This window comes from Triticum aestivum, chromosome 3D, assembly GCF_018294505.1.
Source record: "Triticum aestivum cultivar Chinese Spring chromosome 3D, IWGSC CS RefSeq v2.1, whole genome shotgun sequence".
NCBI lineage: Eukaryota > Viridiplantae > Streptophyta > Magnoliopsida > Poales > Poaceae > Triticum > Triticum aestivum.
The window spans coordinates 211834287-211856100 of NC_057802.1; positions in this window are offsets into that span (position 1 = coordinate 211834287).

The following is a 21814-nucleotide window of genomic DNA, read 5'->3' on the forward strand; positions in this document are numbered from 1 at the left end:
AGATATACTTAAATGAAATTTTGAGATGGAATCTATCAAAAGAATATTGTGTCAAAAATAGATCTCTTCGAAGAACTGTTGCGGCTGTGGATGTGCCACGTGGCGCATTACTATTGCCTGTGATGTGTTCGCTGTGGAGGCTAAACGACGGACGGCCGCAACTTAACAGATAATGGTTCGGAAATGAAAAAAAACACAGATGATCTAATCCCGGCCGTTTAAAGAAGATCGGACGGCAGGGAGACGTGCTCATCTGAGAAAAGAGCTGGGCGTCATCGGAGTTGGAGAAGGACGGCGCCGGCGGCTTGGGCGGCGAAGGTGGCGCCTGCTCCGGTGGTCTCCAGACTCCGGAGGGTATCGTACGGGGCGTGGAGCTCTGCTGCGGTCTCGACGACGTCCTCAGCGGCGTCGGTAGCGAGCGGGGATGACCGCAGAGGGTGGCAGGAGCTCGGGCGGTGGGGTGTTCATTGGGGCGAGCTCGAAGCACTCGGGTGGGTGCTTCCCTGCGAGAACTAATAGGTGAGGGAGAGAGACGAGACCAAGGGGAAGAGACTAGGGGCAGGAGGAGAAGCTGGGAACCTCCAGAGGCGATGCAATCGACCGGCAGAAGCTTCAGACGGCGGCAAACTCCGGCGAGATCTGGGCGTCGTTCTAGGGCACGGGAGGCGACGAAACGAAGAAAAATCGGTAGAGGAGGGGTTGGGGAACTTATATAGGGTGGATCCCGTGTCCTGGGGTCAAGAATCGATCGATTCGACCTCGTGTTCCTAACGAACACGGTTTTGTGCCGATGATGGCAAGTGGGCCAGAGCCATCAGCGGCAGAGAGCAGCTGGAAGAGAAAAACACAAGAAAGAAAGGGAGCTCCGGGATGGGCTGCGGTCTGCGCCGAAATGGGCTGGCCTGCTTGCTGGACTACGCGCGCGGGCGAGGAAAGGAGTTGGGCAGAAGCAGTGCTGCCCGACTGCACGGTGCGCGCGTTGCCCTTTTTTTAAACCTCCGCTATAGGAATTATAAATAAACTAGGTAAAAGCAAATACTAGAAAAATTCCCAAAAATCACCAAAAAATATAGTAAAGTTGCATTACTAATATAAACTACATGAATCTTAGTTCCAACTCTAATGCAATTTTGTAAACCTTATTTTATGCAATAAAGAATACACAAAAAGCAGTATAACACAAATATAAAAATCATTTGGAGTTTATAAAATTGCAGAAATACACCAGGTGAACTCCAAATAATATTTTGATCATTATGAACTTTTTATAACAGGGGAGAAGTCATGTTATCTCCACTCCAACAATTTGCCTTAAGTTGCAATACTGATTTGAATATTCAAAAAATTCAAATATGCATAGAAATCATGACGAAAAAGAATGATCCTATTAACAATCCAAATTTGAAAATTTGGGATGTTACAAATTGATAGAATTGAGCATAGTTATGAGAATATCTAGGTATGATCATGTATATAGGCATCACGTCCGTGACAAGTAGACCGACTCGTGCCTGCATCTACTACTATTACTCCACACATCGACCGCTATCCAGCATGCATCTAGATTATTAAATTCATAAGAACAGAGTAACGCTTTAAGCAAGATGACATGATGTAGAGGGATAAACTCAAGCAATATGATATAAACCCCACCTTTTTATCCTCTATGGCAACAATATCGTTCCCCCTTTTGTCACTGGGATCGAGCACCGCAAGATTGAACCCAAAGCTAAGCACTTCTCCCATTGCAAGAAAGATCAATCTAGTAGGCCAAACCAAACTGATAATTCGATGAGACTTGCAAAGATAAAAAATCATACATAAAAGAATTTAGAGGAGATTCAAATATTGTTCATAGATAATCTTGATCATAAACCCACAATTCATCGGATCTCAAGAAACACACCGCAAAAGAAGATTACATCGAATAGATCTCCAAGAGAATCGAGGAGAACTTTGTATTGAGATCCAAAGAGAGAGAAGAAGCCATCTAGCTAATAACTATGGACCCGAATGCTACCACCTCTTCTTAATGTTTAGGGACCCCTCTTGGAGTGTTATGTGGTGGGATTGTGTCTGTAGTCCCACACCTCTTAGTTTGTTGCTGCTTTTGCCATCTGTAAGACTTGGGTCTTGGTGCTTTCTGAACCTTGTATGCCTGTGGCTGTACTTTCCTGCTAGTCTTTTCATGTGTCATCTTTGGTTGCACTGCTGGAATTATGTTCTGTTGTGGATCAGGGCATTATGCCAGCTTCTTCCCTTCTTGGATGATGATCAAGTGGTGGTGCTTGCTCTCTGGTACAAAATCTTTTTTTGTTTCCATGAATAACAACAACAGAAACTGGAATATCTTAAATTGGAACATTAGAGGTATGAATTCTGAGGACAAATGCTTGGCTTTAAGACAGAAGATTGATGAGAGTGATTGTAATATTGTGTGCCTTCAAGAAACCAAAAGAGAGACCTTTGACACTGCTTACTTAAAAAAATTCTGCCCCTCTAGAATTAATAACTTTGCCTTCCTCCCCTCTGTTGGAGCTTCTGGGGGGCTTCTTGTGGCCTGGAATGGCTCACAATTCTCTAGGGAGATCATTGCACAAAACAGGTTCTCACTTTCCATGCAGTTCACCAGTTTGCTTTCCAATCAGTCTTGGATTCTTTCAAATATCTATGGCCCATGTGATCCTCAAGACAAAATGGAGTTTATTCACTGGTTTCTAAATATTCACATGCCTGATGATGACGGACCGCTTGACGGTGTCCATCTTCGCCCACCACACCTTGAAATAGGAGAAGGCCAGGAGCGCGCCCTCGATGTAGACGGACCGCTTGACGGTGTCCAGCCGAGGACAGGCATCCACCAGCCGCTTCACAAGGCCGAATTAACAGCTGGGTATAGCTTCGGCTGGCCATAGCCGGATTATTAAATCCTTCATGGCCAGTTCGGCCACCCTGTGCAGCTCGACCAGCTGCTTTAGCTGGTTGCTAAAGGGCACTGGATGTTCTAGCGCAAGATATTGCGACCAGAAGAGCTTCTCCGTGGAGCTCCCTTCTTCGGCTCAGAAAAACTCCGCGGCATCAGACACACTACATGGCAGATCAGCAAAGGCTCCCGTTGAACTCCGAATCCGGGTTAGTAAAAGATACTTCCTCCTTACATATTTGCTTTGCATACTAAACGCCTTATCCGCTGCGATCTTCCTGGCCTCTTGGATCTCCTGGAGGGCGCCCTGGGCTTCAACCCGGGCCGCTTCCGCGCTTTGACAAGCCTTGGAGAGTTCGGTCTCTCGAGCCGAAACATCGCCCTCCAGGGTCTCGTTCTTCTTCACCGCGTCCTGGAGCTCTTGCTGGACCTTGTTTAGCCAGGCCTTTAGCTTCTTGCGAGCGTCCTGCTCCTTGATAGCTTTCCCCTCGGCTTCGTCCAGGGCCTCTTTCAGGGCCACGACCTTGGTCGTCGCCCCTACACATATTATGACACTACGGTCAGTATACATCATTTACTCTTTCCGAGTATATAGCGAGCTATTGCATACCTTGCTGGTCTTCCAGCTGCTTCCTCGCCTGGCCGAGCTCTTTTTCGGCCCGCTCCAGTTTCTGCTTTAGTCCGGCGACTTCGGCAGTGTGAGAAGTCACGGCCAGCAGTGACACCTACTTATTCACATCAGACACAATTTGGTTAGTTTCCTGCGAAATTTAATTGATCCTTTGTCCGGCTATTCTTTCCGAACATCGGACAGTGTCTCAGGGGCTACTATCTATGTGGGGATTTTCTTGATTAAACGCCGCTTACCTCAAAACCTGTCAGCAGGCTACGGCAGGCTTCGGTCAGTCCGCTTTTAACGGACTGAACCTTCTCAATCACCATACCCATAAGGATACGATGGTCTTCCACAACGGAAGCGCCTCGCAGCGCTTCCAACAGATTGTCCGGCGCCTCTGGTTGGACAGAGGTCGCCGGCGGGACGGGCATGCCTCCTTCTCTTGAAGGAAGCAGTGTGTCGGATCCTGGGGACGTATGAGTCTCCGGATCCGTGCTCTTATGGGGGCCGAACTGAGCTCGACCCCTATCGTCAGTCTCCATGGGGGCTTGCTCCCCGATGTGCCCGGCGGCCGAGGCACCGCCCTCTAGTGCCTCCTTGACGGCCTCCTAAACCTCCCCTGGCCTGGGAAGGTCCGTTGGGGGAGCACCTCGTCATCTCCCTTGGCCTTGGGAGAGTATGCGCCCTGCGGTGTCTCGCTGGCCATCTCCTTTGAATCCAACGAGCCTCTTGATGAGGATCGCTGGGAGCTGTCGTGGGCCAGACCGCAACAACATAATTAACCATGTCAATATGACAAAGAGGAGAGGCGAGATTTATGGGCATGTACAAGTCTTAGCACTTACGATGCGGCCCGAGTCTTAGTGCGGGGGCGTCGCGCCAGACTGCTGTCAACGTCCCATGCGGAGCTGCCCGCGAGCGGGCCTTTCCCCTTCTTGGGCGCCTCCGCCTCCAGAATTGTGGAGGCCGCCCTCTTCTTTCTCCCCCCATCAGGGGGAGAGTCGCTCTCCTCCTCCTCATCATCGTCGTCTTCGGCGACGGAGGATCGGGTCTTGTCTTCGGATGTCGCGCCCGAAGCGCCCTTATGGAGGGTGCCACTACGGACCCCCTTGGCCTTCCCCGTGGCCTTCTTCGCCGGCGCCGTATAGGGCGCCGGCACCAGCATCTTTGCTAAACGCGGAATGACTGGTTCTTCAGGCAGCGGAGCCGGACACTGGATCTGCTTCGCCGTCTCCATCCATTCCTGAAGAAGCAATGACAGTAAAAGTTCAGATATCCTCCTTGAAACAAACAAGTAGAGGACGCGTTAAAAACTTACCTCGCTGGCGGGGTGGTTAATATCATGCCCACGGTCCGAATCCGTGGCTGGCGATGTTTCGTTGCCCTTGAAGAGCAACTTCCACGCGTCTTCGTGAGGGGTTTCGAAGAGCCTCTTCAGGGTATGGTGCTTCTTCGGATTGAACTTCCATAGTGGGAGGCTTCGGCTTTGGCACGGGAGAATCCGGCGAACTATCATCACCTGGATTATATCGACAAGTTTGACATCCTTGTCCACCATGCTTTGAATGCGCGTCTGCAGCGCTATCAGCTCATCTGGCGAACACCAGTTCGGGCTCTTCTCGACCCAGGAGGTGAGTCGCATGGGAGCGCCATAGTTAAATTCGGCAGCCGTGGCCCAGTTTGTGCCACGGGGTTCTGTGATGTAGAACCATTGTTTCTGCCATTCCTTGACAGTCTCCATGAAAATGCCTTTCGGCCAGGAGACATTGGTCAGCTTACTGACCATGGCTCCTATGCACTCCGTGTGCTGGCCGTCCACCACCTTCGGCTTCACGTTGAAGACTTTGAGCCACAACTCGAAGTGGGGTTGGATGCGGAGGAAGGCCTCACACACGACGATGAACGCCGAGATATTGAGGAAGGAGTTATGGGATAGATCATGAAAGTCTATCCCGTAATAGTACATCAGCCCACGGAAGAAAGGGTGGAGTGGAAACCCTAGTCCGCGGAAGAAATGAGGGATCAATACCACCCTCTCGCTGGGCTTCGGCGTGGGGACGACTTGTCCCTGGGCCGACAGACCATGGGGAATTTCCTCCGCCAAGTACCTGGCCGCCCGGAGCTCAGTAATGTCCTTCTCCTTGATGGAGGAGACCATCCACTTGCCTTGGCCTCCGGATCCGGACATGGTTGAGTGCTAGCTCAAGTGGGAAGAAGATGAGAACTTGGGCGCTGGAGCTCAGGGGTGGAAAGGCAGAGGAAGAGAGAAGGCGTGGGAGAAGAAGGGGGAATCCTTATCCCCTTATAAAGGCAGTAAATATCGAACGCCTCCCCACTCGCCCAAAAACTCGCCTATTCCCAAGGGCTGTGTAAACGGCATGGTTGGGTTACCCACGCCAGCATTGATGAAAATCCCGCAATAAGGGGACACGATCTCTGCTTTGACAAGACATGCCAATGGAAACCGCATCTCGAAACACGGAACGGCAGACAAAAACGGTTCAATATAGTGACCGAACAGATGTGATGTCATCTTGCAAAAGGTTGTCAGCGGATTGGACTCGTGGAATATTACATTCTCTCTGCGGTTGTCTTTGGTGTGTCTGTTATAGGTCCGGACACGTTCAGTACGTCCGAAGACTATCTTGGAGTTCGGAAGGAGGAACCCGCCTTGCAATGCCGAAGACAGATCTACGCGCCGGATACCTTGTCATTGAAGCCACGTTCAGGGGCTACTGAGGGAGTCCTGGACTAAGGGGTCCTCGGGCGTCCGACCTGTTAGCCGTGGGCCGGATTGATGGGCTGTGAAGATACGAAGACCGAAGACTGCACCCATGTCTGGATGGGACTCTCCTTGGTGTGGAAGGCAAGCTTGGCGACCAAATATGTAGATTCCTTCTTTGTAACCGACCTTGTGTAACCCTAGATCCTCCCGGTGTCTATATAAACCGGAGGACATAGTGCGGAGGAGGGGAGGTTCATTATCGTAGTCATACAGGCTAGACTTCTAGGTTTTAGCCACTACGATCTCGTGGTAGAGCAACTCTTGTAATACTCATATTCATTAAGGTCAATCAAGCAGGAAGTATGGTATTACCTCCATAGAGAGGGCCCGAACCTAGGTAAACATTGTGTCCCCTGTCTCCTGTTACCATCGACCTTAGACGCACAGTTCGGGACCCCCTGCCGAGATCCGCCGGTTTTGACACCGAAATAGCGCTAAGTTTTTCTTGTCGCTCACCATGGAGGCACTCAATTTTGGCTTGTGGCGCTCACTCTCTTTTTGGTGGTTCGCTCTCTCATTAGTTTCTCCATGGTTGTTTGCTTGTTTGTCGGCGATCACTTGGCTTGGATACATAGGTCGCATCACATACTCCTTCCCTTTCATCTTGAAGCTATAGTGATTGATTCACCCATGTGGATGACACCATGGTCAAATTGCCAAGGTCGTCCAAGTAGGAGGTGGCAAACGGACATAGTAACAACGTCACACTCCAATGTGTCTTCGTATGCTCTGATCATGAAGGAGACTTGGACCATGTGTTCCACTTGAATTGTGTCTGAGTCACTAAGCCATTGGACCCTGTGGGGATGCGGGTGCTTCATCTTGACCAATTGGAGCTTGGAGCATAGTTATTCACTTGCCATGTTATGGCAACTTCCTCCATCGATGATGACCTTCACGGACCTTACATTGATACCTGCCTTGGTGTGGAAGATATGATATCTTTGGTCTTCGTCTTGTTGATGTTGAAGAGTAAATACCTTGGAGACAACGAAAGCGGGCTCGAATCTTTGTCACAAAAGACTTGGTCATCTTCATCTTCATTTACTTGCCGGTGCATAGCCACATTCTCAAGGGCTTCCATTTCTCCTTCACTCATGGAGTTGTATGTGCCGACGTCGTTGAGGATCATGGTGCGCTTATTGGTACACTTGAAGGACTTGTGGCCTCGGCCGCTGCATGTGAAGCATTTGATGGAACTTGTCTTGATGGTCTCATCTGGTGGAGTGGTAGATGATGAAGCTCTCGACTTGAAGTTGCTTGTAGTCGGAGGACGACTTGATGTTGTCGAAGTTTTCTTGTAACTTGACTTGTCGCCGGTGCTTGGAGAAGGTTTGGTTGAGGTAGAAGTTGGTGTAGTTGTTGAATCTTGATTGTATGAGTCATATGTCTTGGAAGAGTATTTGGCATACCTGAAGTCATATTGCACTTGTCGCTCCTCTTTAGTAGCTTGATGCACTAGCTCGATGTATGGTTCGAAGTCGGCGATTTTCTTGATAGGGTGATTGAGTCCATTCAAGAAACGTGCCATAGTTTGCTCATCATCTTCCGTGACATTTGCTCGAATCATGGAAATCTCCATTTCCTTCTAGTGCTCTTCAACGCTCTTTGTTTCTTGCTTGAGGAGTTGTAGTCACTTGAAGAGGTCGCGGTTATAGTATGTTGGCACACAACGCGCTCTCATGACATCCTTCATTTGATCCCAAGTTGTTATTGGTGGTTCACCTCTTGCTTCTCGACGCTCAGTGACTTCCTCCCACCAAATGAGGACATAGTCTTGGAACTCGAGAGATGCCATGGCAATCTTCTTCTCTTCCTCATAGTTGTGCAAACGGAAAATCTTGTCAACCTTCAATGCCCATGAAAGATAATCGTCGGGATCATTGCTCCCGGAAAACTTGGGCATGGTGAACTTGAGTTTGCTGTAGCATTGTTCTTCATTGTGTTGGGGTCGAGGGTGATGACGTTCTTAATGAGGAGGATTGTCTCCCTCAACTTGCTCTTGGCATGGAGGATTCCCATTGTATTGTTGCTCTTGGTGAACTTGTGGTTCTCGTCGAGCTTGTGGAGGAGCTTGTGGAACTTGTCGGTGAAATCATGCTTGATAGTTCCTCTCTTGAAATTCATCTTGAAGTGCTTCTTCTTGCTCACGAGTATGGCGGTTGCATGCGGCAACGGCACGATTTGTGTCTTGGAGGGCACGTTGCGCCTCAAGTGCTTGTGCTTCACGCCGTTGTTGTTGTTGACGAAGAGCTTTGCCGTTTTGCTCGTCTTGGTGTTGGCATTACCGTTCTTGTGCTTGCGCAAAGGTATCTTAATTTTGACGATGTCAGTGTTCTTACACTAGAAGTTGCTCTTGAGTATCAATGTCGTGTAGAGGATTCTGGTTTGCTTGACGGTCTTGGCACGTGGCTCGACGTAGAATGGTCGACATCAGGGTACTTGAGTTGTCGTAGGAGTGTCGACTCAAGTGGCTTCGTCTTGAATATGACAAAGTGGTAGAAAAGCGGTTGACAAACAAGGCACAAATCTCATCCATTCTTGCATGGTTCTCTTGTTTTTGTTTATCGAGCTTGTTGCCGAAATAGTCTCTTGTACGTTGCTCGGAATGTTGCAAGTCGGTGGCGAGATTGTCGATGCAATCTCTCAATGCTTGTTGTTCTTGATGCAATGCTCTTTGTGCGCCGAAGAGGTGGTTCTTGGTGACATAAGTGTTTGGGTCCTCGTCTTGCTCGATGAAGAGTGGGTTGGTAGAAGTAGTTAGCCTATCCATCATTTCAAGTAAATATGTGAGTGGAGGAAAGATAAGAATAATACCAAATGTACCTTGACTGATGTTGATAATGGATCAAAGATCACTCAATGATGTAACAAAGAAATAGCACAATTGTTACCGTATCTCGTCAATCTCTCACACCTACACAAATAAATCCTTTGGTGTAGCTTGGTTAGGATGGTGGCATAAAATTTAATGCAAATGTTAGCAAGACTCGATGATGTTGAAAAAGATTCGCAAATTTGCAAATGCAACAAGTAGACCAATAGCAAGATATGGTACACGGAAACACACACACGGATAGACAGATGGGGTCGTGCAACCAAGGAATGAGCCAAAATGTGGAATCCACGAAAGTGCTCTTGTTGCACAATGCTAGAGAGGTGCTAGCTCGATTGCACAATAGGCAGATACGAGACTTGTGCACAACCTACTAAGCAAAATGCAACAACTTCTATCCCAAGTATGCTATGTGTATGGTGTTCCGACGATATGATCCAAGATGATCGAGTATGACAATCCTCATGTAGTATGATGCTATGCTTCTTGCTTAAAAGCGCTTTGCTTATCTTTTCCTTTCACTTAAAAGCTTGTTTGGCTCCTTCTCTTTTGAGCTATTTCCTTGGCCACTTATGGAAAACTGCACGAACCAAGAGAGCAATTGTGTATATGCTATGACAACCTTGTGACACAAGGGATTATGCCAAGATATGTATACCAATATGGTATGGTATGTATGCAATGGGAGCTATGATCACTAATGTGCACAAGTAACATTGCCGGCAGTACTCAATGGCTAGTCTCGATAGGAAAGGTACGCAAAATGGGCTATAGGGTTACAATGCAATGGCAAGGAGTGGACAAAGGTCTCGTCGTGGTTACCGTCCTTGCTTACGGTTGAAGGTGTCAAAATTGTTGAGCGGTTGTTGTCGATGATGAGTCCGTGTCAAAGATGAGCGGCGGTGATGTCGATGTCAAACCGTCCCTAAGTTGCCGAAACGCGTTAGGAAACGGAAACCGCAACTCAAATTCTCAAAGAAGAAATCGTGTCAAAATTTTCGGAGTTGTAGCAGTAAGCGATGGTGGTTGTGAAAAACAGTGGTGGTATGCGAAAGTGTAAGCGGAAACCTGGGCAATATTTGGAGAAAGTTATGCGGGAGGGAAGTGGTGGAAGAAGTGGAGCTGCGGGAGGCCGGATGTCCTAGCTATCGGGCCGGATGTCCGGGGGCACGGGCCAAATGTCTGGGCCTCCAAATCCGAGATCAACTCGATGAACTCGCGTGGAAAAGGGGGATTCTGGGGCTAAATTCGAGAGATTTCGTGGATGGAAATTGGGGAAAATATGGGGAAAAGCTAGATCTACCTGCTACACATGAAATCCACGGATCAAATCCAACAAAACTTCATGACACCAACATATCACAAAAAAAATTGGGAGGGCTATTTTTGTGGGGATTTTCGAATTTGGGGAAAAATCAACAAAACAAGGCTAGAAAACAAGGGTAGGGCTCCATCATGATCAACGAAGGCTCATGATACCAAGATGATGTAGGGTGGAAACCCTAGGGCCGATCTTTCACGAAATGGAGTGGGTCCTACGAAGAACATGAAGAATACAAGGGGAAACACGAGGAGAAACACTCAAATAAACGAGAAACAATCACACCTGTGCTAGACCCATGAACATAACGAGTGATACAAGATCCAAATGCAACAAAGGATAATACAAGAGGCAGTAGTTCTTCTCCATGAGGAGGTCTTGAGGGGTCTTTCCATTAGGGGTCTTAAATCCACTTGGGGGATCTTCTCCGTAGAGGTCGTGAACTCCGATGGAGAAGGTATCAAGCGGATGAGCAAAGCTCTATCTCTCAAATGAGCTAATCCTTTTCTAACCGTAGAAAAAGGGAGGAGGAGTATATATAGTCTAAGTGTGCGAATGGGTACATGGGCCTCGGCCCTTTACTGTGCACAGATAGGGGAGCCGGACATCCGGGTGTCGGGCCGAATGTCCGGGCCTTCACGAAGTGCCGGATGTCCGGGCTGGCGCCGGATGTCCAGGCGGTCGAGGCTGGTCTTGGTGCTCTCTATATAGGCGGGGTCCGGATTTCCGAGCTGGAGACCGGATGTCCGGCGGATCGGGACAGGCCGGATGTCCGGGCTGACTTGGCCGATTCGGTTGCTCTCTGTATAGGAGGAGCTGGATTTCCGGGTTTCGGGCCGGATGTCCGGGCTGGGCCGAATGTTTGGGCCCAATAGCCTTGACATGAAGGGTGGTGGCTGTGAGGGATGCTTCAGGGGCTAGATGTCCGGGGCTAGTCGTCGTATGTCCGGGTCCTGGGGACTTCTTCAGTTCCTTCCGTCGTTCCTCTTCACTCTTGTACTTGGGGGCTTGTCTGTCTTCACGTGCATCTTCGAGGGGGCCTTCTTGGTACCTGATCATGCACAACATTCCGGAGTTAGGTAGTAACCATGTCTCAAGTGGATCATATGGAATATCACTAAGGAAATATGTCACCTCGGTCTTGAGGGCTCTAGCTCATGCTCGTGTCATTGGTCCTCTTGGCACTTGATGAGACGATGGTAGGTCCATGGGGATGACCATTGGATGCTCCACATCACTTTTGGTTTATGCAATGCACCTCTACCTTTCAAAGATGTATGACCGCTATATTCTCTGATTTTTGTGAAAAGATTGTTGATGTATTCATGGACGATTTTTCTATTTACGGGACTTCTTTTCATGATTGCTTAAGCAACCTTGATCGAGTTTTGTAGAGATGTGAAGAAGCTAATTTTGTCTTGAATTGGGAGAAGTTCCACTTCATAGTAAACGAAGGTATACTACTTGGCCATAAAATCTTCGAACGAGGTATTGAAATAGATAAAGCTAAAGTTGATGCAATTGAGAAAATGCCATGCCCTAAAGTTATTAAAGGTATAAGAAGCTTCCTTGGTTATGCTAGTTTTTATAGGAGGTTCATTAAAGATTTCTCTAAGATTTCTAGGCCACTAGCTAATCTCCTTCAAAAGGACGTTCCATTTGTTTCTGATGATGATTGTGTAGAAGCCTTTGAAATACTTAAGAAAACCTTAATTTATGCACCTATTATTCAATCACATGATTGGAACTTGGCTTGTGAAATTATGTGTGATGCTAGTGATTATACTTTTGGTGTTCTTCTCGGTCAAAGAGTTGATAGGAAACTGAATGTTATTCAATATGCTAGTAAAACTCTAGACAACCCTCAAAGAAATTATGCTACTACTAAGAAATAATTTTTAGCAGTGGTTACATGTGATAAATTCAGACCTTATATCGTTGATTCTAAAGTTACTATTTATACTAATCATGTTGCTATTAAATACCTTATGGAAAATAAAGATGACTAAACCGAGATTAATTAGGTGGGTTTTATTATTACAAGAGTTTGACCAGCATATTTTTGATAGAAAACGAGTTGAGAATCCCATAGCAGATAATTTGTCGAGGATGGAAAATGTTCTTGATGACCCACTGCCTATTGATGATAGTCTTCCGGATGAGCAATTAACTATTATAAATGCTTCCCGTAATAATTCTTGGTATGCAGACCATCCTAAGTACATTGTTGCAAAATATATACCACCTAGTTTCACATACCAACAAAAGAAAAAGTTCTTCTTTGATTTAAGATATTAGTTTTGGGATGACCCACATTTATATAAAGAAGGAATAGATGGTGTTATTAAACGTTGTGTGCCTGAGCATGAATAGGAAAAAATCCTACAGAAGTGTCATTCTGAAGCATACATAGGGCACCACGCTGGAGACACAACTACACATAAGGTATTAGAGTCCGGTTTTTACTGGCTGTCGGACTACAGGTTCCCGCAAACCCTTGAGGTTCGAACACTGGGGTGCGCACGAAGATCTCTCACTCCCTAGCTCTCTCTCACAACGATCTCGAGGCCTAGCTCGACGAACCCAAAGAACAAGAGACACGAGGGTTGCTACCTCTTGAGCACTGCGTTGGTTTTCCCTTGAAGAGGAAAGGGTGATGCAGTAAAGTAGCGTAAGTATTGCCCTCAGTTTTTGAGAACCAAGGTATCAATCCAATAGGAGACCATGCTCAAGTCCCACGTACCTACACAAACAAATAAGAACCTTGCAACCAACGCGATAAAGGGGTTGTCAATCCCTTCACGGCCACTTGCAAAAGTGAGACTGATAGAGATGATAAGATAGTATTTTTGGTATTTTTATGATAAACACTAAAAGTAAAGAAAGCAAAATAAACGGTAATAGAAATAACGGTAGATTAATATGATAGAAAATAGACCCGGGGGCCATAGGTTTCACTAGTTGCTTCTCTCAAGAGCATAAGTATTACGGTGGGTGAACAAATTACTGTCGAGCAATTGATAGAATTGAGCATAGTTATGAGAATATCTAGGTATGATCATGTATATAGGCATCACGTCCGTGACAAGTAGACCGACTCCTGCCTGCATCTACTACTATTACTCCACACATCGACCGCTATCCAGCATGCATCTAGAGTATTAAGTTCATAAGAACAACGTAACGCTTTAAGCAAGATGACATGATGTAGAGGGATAAACTCAAGCAATATGATATAAACCCCATCTTTTTATCCTCGATGGCAACAATACAATATGTGTCGTTTCCCCTTCTGTCAATGGGATCGAGCACTGCAAGATTGAACCCAAAGCTAAGCACTTCTCCCATTGCAAGAAAGATCAATCTAGTAGGCCAAACCAAACTGATAATTCTAAGAGACTTGCAAAGATAACAAATCATACATAAAAGAATTCAGAGGAGATTCAAATATTGTTCATAGATAATCTTGATCATAAACCCACAATTCATCGGATCTCGAGAAACACACCGCAAAAGAAGATTACATCGAATAGATCTCCAAGAGAATCGAGGAGAACTTTGTATTGAGATCCAAAGAGAGAGAAGAAGCCATCTAGCTAATAACTATGGACCCGAAGGTCTGAGGTAAACTACTCACACATCATCGGAGAAGCTATGGTGTTGATGTAGAAGCCCTCCGTGATCAATCCCTCCTCCGGTGGAGCGCCGGAAAAGGCCCCAAGGTGGGATCTGACGGGTACAGAGAGTTGCGGCGGTGGAAATAGGGTTTCGGCTCCTGTTCTGATGTTTCCAGGGTTTATGAGTATATATAGGCAAAATAGGTCGGTCAGGAGAGCTATGAGCGGCCCACGAGGGTGGGGGCACGCCCAGGGGGTAGGCATGCCTCCCTGCCTCGTGGCCTCCTCGTTGATTGCTTGACGTCCACTCCAAGTCCTCTGGATCACGTTTGTTCCAAAAATCACGTTCCCGAAGCTTTCATTCCGTTTGGACTCCGTTTGATATTCCTTTCCTTCGAAACAATGAAATAGGCAAAAAAACAGCAATTTGGGCTGGGCCTCCGGTTAATAGGTTAGTCCCAAAAATAATATAAAAGTGTATAATAAAGCCCATTGAACATCCAAAACAGATAATATAATAGCATGAAACAATCAAAAATTATAGATACGTTGGAGACGTATCAAGCATCCCCAAGCTCAATTCCTGCTCGTCCTCGAGTAGGTAAATGATAAAAACAGAATTTTTGATGTGGAATGCTACTTAGCATAATTTTCAATGTAATTCTTTTTATTGTGGCATGAATATTTAGATCCGAAAGATTCAAGATAAAAGTTTAATGTTGACATAAAAACAATAATACTTCAAACATGCTAACCAAGCAATTATGTCTTATCAAAATAACATAGCCAAAGAAAGCTTATCCCTACAAAATCATATAGCTAGGCCATGCTTCAATTTCGTCACACAAAACGTTCTCATCATGCATAACCCCGATGACATGCCGAGCAATTGGTTCATACTTTTTAACGTGCTTCATCCTTTTCAACCCTTACGCAATACATGAGCGCAAGCCATGGATATAGCACGATGGGTGGAATAAAGTATAATGATGGGGGTTATGTGAGAAGACAAAAAGGTAGAAAGTCTCACATTGAGCTAATCAATAGGCTATGGAGATGCCAATCAATTGATGTCAATGTGAGGAGTAGGGATTGCCATGCAACGGATGCACTAGAGCTATAAATACGTGAAAGCTCAACAAAAGAAACTAAGTGGGTGTGCATCCAACTTGCTTGGTCACAAAGACCTAGGGCATTTTGATGAAGTCCATCATTGGAATATACAAGCCAAGTTCTATAATGAAAAATTCCCACTAGTATATGAAAGTGACAACATAGGAGACTCTCTATCATGAAGATCATGGTGCTACTTTGAAGCACGAGTGTGGAAAAAGGATAGTAACATTGTCCCTTCTCTCTTTTTCTCTCATTTTTTTTGGCCTTCTCTTTTTTTTCATTGGCCTCTTTTTTTCTTTTTCTTTTCTTAGTCCGGAATCTCATCCTGACTTGTGGGGGAATTATAGTCTCCATCATCCTTTCCTCACATGGGACAATGCTCTAATAATGATGATCATCACACTTTTAATTACTTACAACTCAAGAATTACAACTCAACACTTAGAACAAAATATGACTCTATGTGAATGCCTCCAGCGGTGTACCGGGATATGCAATGAATCAAGAGTGACATGTATAAAAAATTATGAATGGTGGCTTTGCCACAAATAGAATGTCAACTACATGATCATGCAAAGCAATATGACAATGATGAAGCGTGTCATAATAAACGAAACGGTGGAAAGTTGCATGGCAATATATCCTGGAATGGCTATGGAAATGCCATGATAGGTAGGTATGGTGGCTGTTTTGAGGAAGATATAAGGAAGTTTATGTGTGATAGAGCGTATCATATCACGGGGTTTGGATGCACCGGCGAAGTTTGCACCAACTCTCAAGGTGAGAAAGGGCAATGCACGGTACCGTAGAGGCTAGAAAATTGTGGAAGGGTGAGAGTGCGTATAATCCATGGACTCACATTAGTCATAAAGAACTCATATACTTACTGCAAAAGTTTATTAGCCCTCGAAGCAAAGTACTACTACGCATGCCCCTAGAGGGATAGATTGGTAGGAAAAGACCATCGCTCGTCCCCGACCGCCACTCATAAGGAAAGCAATAAAAGAACACCTTATGCGTCAAATTTGTCACACAACTTTTACCATACGTGCATGTTATGGGACTTCCCAACCTTAACACAAGTATTTCTGAATTTCACAATTACTCAACTAGCACACTCTAATATTACCACCTTTATATCTCAAAACACTTATCAAGTATCAAACTTCTCACGATATTCAATGAACTCAATATGGAAGTTTTTATTATACTCATCTTGGATGCCTATCATATTAGGACTAATTTCACATTTAAAGCAAATTACCATGCTGTTTAAGACTCTCAAAATAATATAAGTGTAGCATGAGAGATCAATAATTTCTATAAAATAGAACCACCACCATGCTTTAAAAGATATAAGTGAAGCACTAGAGCAAAAACTATATAGCTCAAAAGATATAAGCGAAGCACATAGAGTATTCTAATAAATTCTGAATCATGTGTGTCTCTCTCAAAAGGTTTGTACAGCAAGGATGATTGTGGTAAACTAAAAAGCAAATACTCAAATCATACAAGACGCTCCAAGCAAAACACATATCATGTGGTGAATAAAAAATATAGCCCCAAGTAAAGTTACCGATAGACGAAGACGAAAGAGGGGATGCCTTCCGGGGCATCCCCAAGCTTAAGCTTTTGGTTGTCCTTGAATTTTACCTTGGGGTGCCTTGGGCATCCCCAAGCTTAGGCTCTTGCCACTCCTTGTTCCATAATCCATCAAATCTTTACCCAAAACTTGAAAACTTCACAACACAAAACTCAACAGAAAATCTCATGAGCTCCGTTAGCGAAATAAAACAAACCACCACTTTAAGGTACTGTATTTAACTCATTATTTATTTATATTGGTGTTAAACCCACTGTATTCCAACTTCTCTATGGTTTATAAGATCTTTTACTAGCCATAGATTCATCAAATTAGCAAACAACACACGAAAAACAGAATCTGTCAAAAACAGAACAGTCTAAAGTAATCTGCATCTAACGCAAACTTATGTAACTCAATAAGTTCTTCTAAAATAGGAACTCCTACAAAATTTATTTATTGATCTACTGCAATTGGAATCAGTATTTTATCACTTTCTGGTGATTTTAAACAATTGTTTTCGTGAACAGAAAGTTTCTGACTTTTTCAGCAAGATCAAATAACTATTATCCAAGAAGATCCTTTAGGTTTCACTTGGCACAAACACTAATTAAAACATAAAAAGATCTAACCAGAGGCTAAATCAAATATTTATGTCTAAACAGGAACAAAAAGCAAGGAACTAAAATAAAATTGGGTTGCCTCCCAACAAGCGCTATCGTTTAACGCCCCTAGCTAGGCATAGAAGCGAGGGTAGATCTAGGTATTGCCATCTTTGGTGGGCAATCCATAAGTGGCTCTCATAATAAATTCATAAGGTAATTTAATATTCTTTCTAGGGAAGTGTTCCATGCCTTTCCTTAACGGAAATTGGAATCTAATATTCCCTTCCTTCATATCAATAATTGCACCAATCGTTCTAAGGAAAGGTCTACCAAGAATAATAGGACATGAAGGATTGCAATCTACATCAAGAACAATAAATCTACGGGCACATAATTCCTATTTGCAACAATAAGAACATCATTAATTCTTCCCATAGGTTTCTTGATAGTGGAATCCGCAAGGTGCAAGTTTAAAGAGCAATCATCAAATTCACGGAAACCTAGCAAATCACACAAAGTTTTTGGAATCGTGGAAACACTAGCACCTAAATCACACAAAGCATAGCATTCATGATCTTTAATTTTAATTTTAATTGTAGGTTCCCACTCATCATAAAGTTTTCTAGGGATAGAAACTGCCAACTCAAGTTTTTCTTCATAAGATTGCATCAAAGCATCAACGATATGTTTAGTAAAGGCTTTATTTTGACTATAAGCATGAGGAGAATTTAGCACGGATTGCAGCAAGGAAATACAATCTATTAAAGAGCAATTATCATAGTTAAATTCCTTGAAAACTAAAATAGTGGGTTCATTGCTATCTAAACTTTTAACCTCTTTAATCCCACTTTTACCAATTTTTGCATCAAGATCTAAAAACTCCGAATTATTGGGACGCCTTTTAACTAAAGTTGACTCATCTCCAGTCCCATCATTATCAAGATTCATATTGCAAAACAAAGGTTTAATAGGAGACACATCAATAACTTTTAGATCTTCATCTTTATTCTCATAAAAAATTTCCTATTTAGCGGCCATCTTATTAACTAAGGTGGCATGCTTATCCGAAATTTCAGCTATTAATTTCAAAATGAGCAATCTGAGATTTCAAACCATAGAATTCCTTAGACATATCATCAAGGTCCTTATTCATGTACTCCATAAAGCCTTTTTGTTCCTTAAGCTCGTTTCTAAAGAAATTATCATGCTCAAATTGTAAAGTCATAAAACTTCTGACATTGCTTTCAATATCTTCCAACCTTTTAAGGTGAATATCAACAAATCTAGGCAGAGCCATCAGGGCAACAAGCAACAAGAGGCAAGCAAAAAGAGGCGAAGGGAAAACAGGGCGAATAAAACGGCAAGGGTGAAGTGGGGAAGAGGAAAACGAGAGGCAAATGGCAAATAATGTAATGCGAGGGATAAGAGTTTGTGATGGGTACTTGGTATGTCTTGACTTGTGCGTAGACTCCCCGGCAACGGCACCAAAAATCCTTCTAGCTACCTCTTGAGCACTGCGTTGGTTTTCCCTTGAAGAGGAAAGGGTGATGCATTAAAGTAGCGTAAGTATTTCCCTCAGTTTTTGAGAACCAAGGTATCAATCCAGTAGGAGACCACGCTCAAGTCCCACGTACCTACACAAACAAATAAGAACCTTGCAACCAACGCGATAAAGGGGTTGTCAATCCCTTCACGGCCACTTGCAAAAGTGAGATCTGATAGAGATGATAAGATAATATTTTTGGTATTTTTATGATAAAGACTAAAAGTAAAGAAAGCAAAATAAACGGTAATAGAAATAACGGTAGATTAATATGATAGAGAATAGACCCGGGGGCCATAGGTTTCACTAGTGGCTTCTCTCAAGAGCATAAGTATTACGGTGGGTGAACAAATTATTGTTGAGCAATTGTGTAACGACCCGAACCTGCTAAGATTCGATGTCTCTATGCTTACAGTGCTAGTCCCTGGATCGACTCGCTAGCACACACAGTACATATGAATATCAAATAACAAGTGCATCATTTACTATAACGTATGATCCAGAATTCATAAGGTATTACAAACTGAGTAGCACATAGCTAGCTTTATTCAATAATAACAGCGGAAATGTAGCCTAACAAATGATGAGTCCCGTCAATGCCCACTGGCGAAATGTTGAGTGAAGACTCGCGACCCTACTGTATCTCACTGATCATCTGAAAATCCTGCAACATGATAAGTTGCAGCCACAAAGGGTCAATACATTGAATGTATTGGCAAATTACACAATATGATATAGCAAACCTACATCCACAAAGCAAAGCATGACAAACAAAACACTCAAGTTTGGTTTCGCGTAAAACTACCTTCACCTACCTCCACGACATAGGCAAGGTGCACACAACACAGATGACAAAGATCTTCAAGATGTCTCAAGTGCGCTCAGTCCTGGCGCATTCTCTAGGGACAATAGAGCGCTCAGCCAGTGACGCATTCACATGAGAAAAAGCCCCGACAACTCAAGTGCGCTCAGCCATGGCGCATTCTCTAGGGACAATAGAGCGCTGAGCCAGTGACGCATTCACCTGAGTAAAAGTCCCGAGCCTACAGCTATAAGCGCTCACCACTTCCATGCATCATCACTCGACACATGCCCACGCCTACCATAGCAAGTTGATCACACCAACACATAATACAATAAATACCAAAACATGACAACACGGCTAGGCCAAACATATATCATAGCATAAAACCACACTTGCATAGCAGAATATAGGATAAGCAAAATCAAAGTGCAAACTTGCCTTGAACGGTATTGAAGTACTCTAACGCTTAATTCTGATCCGCTTCACACTTCGGATAATCTATATGATAACGAAGGCACCGATAAATAAACCGTACTCACATAACACCACAATACAGTCAACAGCAATGAATTCAAATAAAAACTTAAATAGCATAACATATCGCAAGGTATAGATTATGTACACGCTAGTAGGATCACAATGCAAAAAGAATCAACTAATTTGGATCAACGGTTTAAAAGATATGGCCTCCGGAAGTTTGAGTTCAAATTTGAATAGTTCAAAAATGTGAAATTTTGGTTCTACTGGATCCTCCTAGTCAAAATGAGTATATAGGAAAAAGAATCGATTAATTTGGAGTTACGGTTCTCAAGATATACTTAAATGAAATTTTGAGATGGAATCTATCAAAAGAATATTGTGTCAAAAATAGATCTCTTCGAAGAACTGTTGCGGCTGTGGATGTGCCACGTGGCGCATTACTATTGCCTGTGATGTGTTCGCTGTGGAGGCTAAACGACGGACGGCCGCAACTTAACAGATAATGGTTCGGAAATGAAAAAAACACAGATGATCTAATCCCGGCCGTTTAAAGAAGATCGGACGGCAGGGAGACGTGCTCACCTGAGAAAAGAGCTGGGCGTCATCGGAGTTGGAGAAGGACGGCGCCGGCGGCTTGGGCGGCGAAGGTGGCGCCTGCTCCGGTGGTCTCCAGACTCCGGAGGGTATCGTACGGGATGTGGAGCTCTGCTGCGGTCTCGACGACGTCCTCAGCGGCGTCGGTAGCGAGCGGGGATGACCGCAGAGGGTGGCAGGAGCTCGGGCGGTGGGGTGTTCGTTGGGGCGAGCTCGAAGCACTCGGGTGGGTGCTTCCCTGCGAGAACTAATAGGTGAGGGAGAGAGACGAGACCAAGGGGAAGAGACTAGGGGCAGGAGGAGAAGCTGGGAACCTCCAGAGGCGATGCAATCGACCGGCAGAAGCTTCAGACGGCGGCAAACTCCGGCGAGATCTGGGCGCCGTTCTAGGGCACGGGAGCCGGCGAAACGAAGAAAAATCGGTAGAGGAGGGGTTGGGGAACTTATATAGGGTGGATCCCGTGTCCTGGGGTCAAGAATCGATCGATTCGACCTCACTGCGGTTTCGGGAGCTGCAGTGTTCCTAACGAACACGGTTTCGTGCCGATGATGACAAGTGGGCCAGAGCCATCAGCGGCAGAGAGCAGGTGGAAGAGAAAAACACAAGAAAGAAAGGGAGCTCCGGGATGGGCTGCGGTCTGCGCCGAAATGGGCTGGCCTGCTTGCTGGACTACGCGCGCGGGCGAGGAAAGGAGTTGGGCAGAAGCAGTGCTGCCCGACTGCACGGTGCGCGCGTTGCCCTTTTTTTAAACCTCCGCTATAGGAATTATAAATAAACTAGGTAAAAGCAAATACTAGAAAAATTCCCAAAAATCACCAAAAAATATAGTAAAGTTGCATTACTAATATAAACTACATGAATCTTAGTTCCAACTCTAATGCAATTTTGTAAACCTTATTTTATGCAATAAAGAATACACAAAAAGCAGTATAACACAAATATAAAAATCATTTGGAGTTTATAAAATTGCAGAAATACACCAGGTGAACT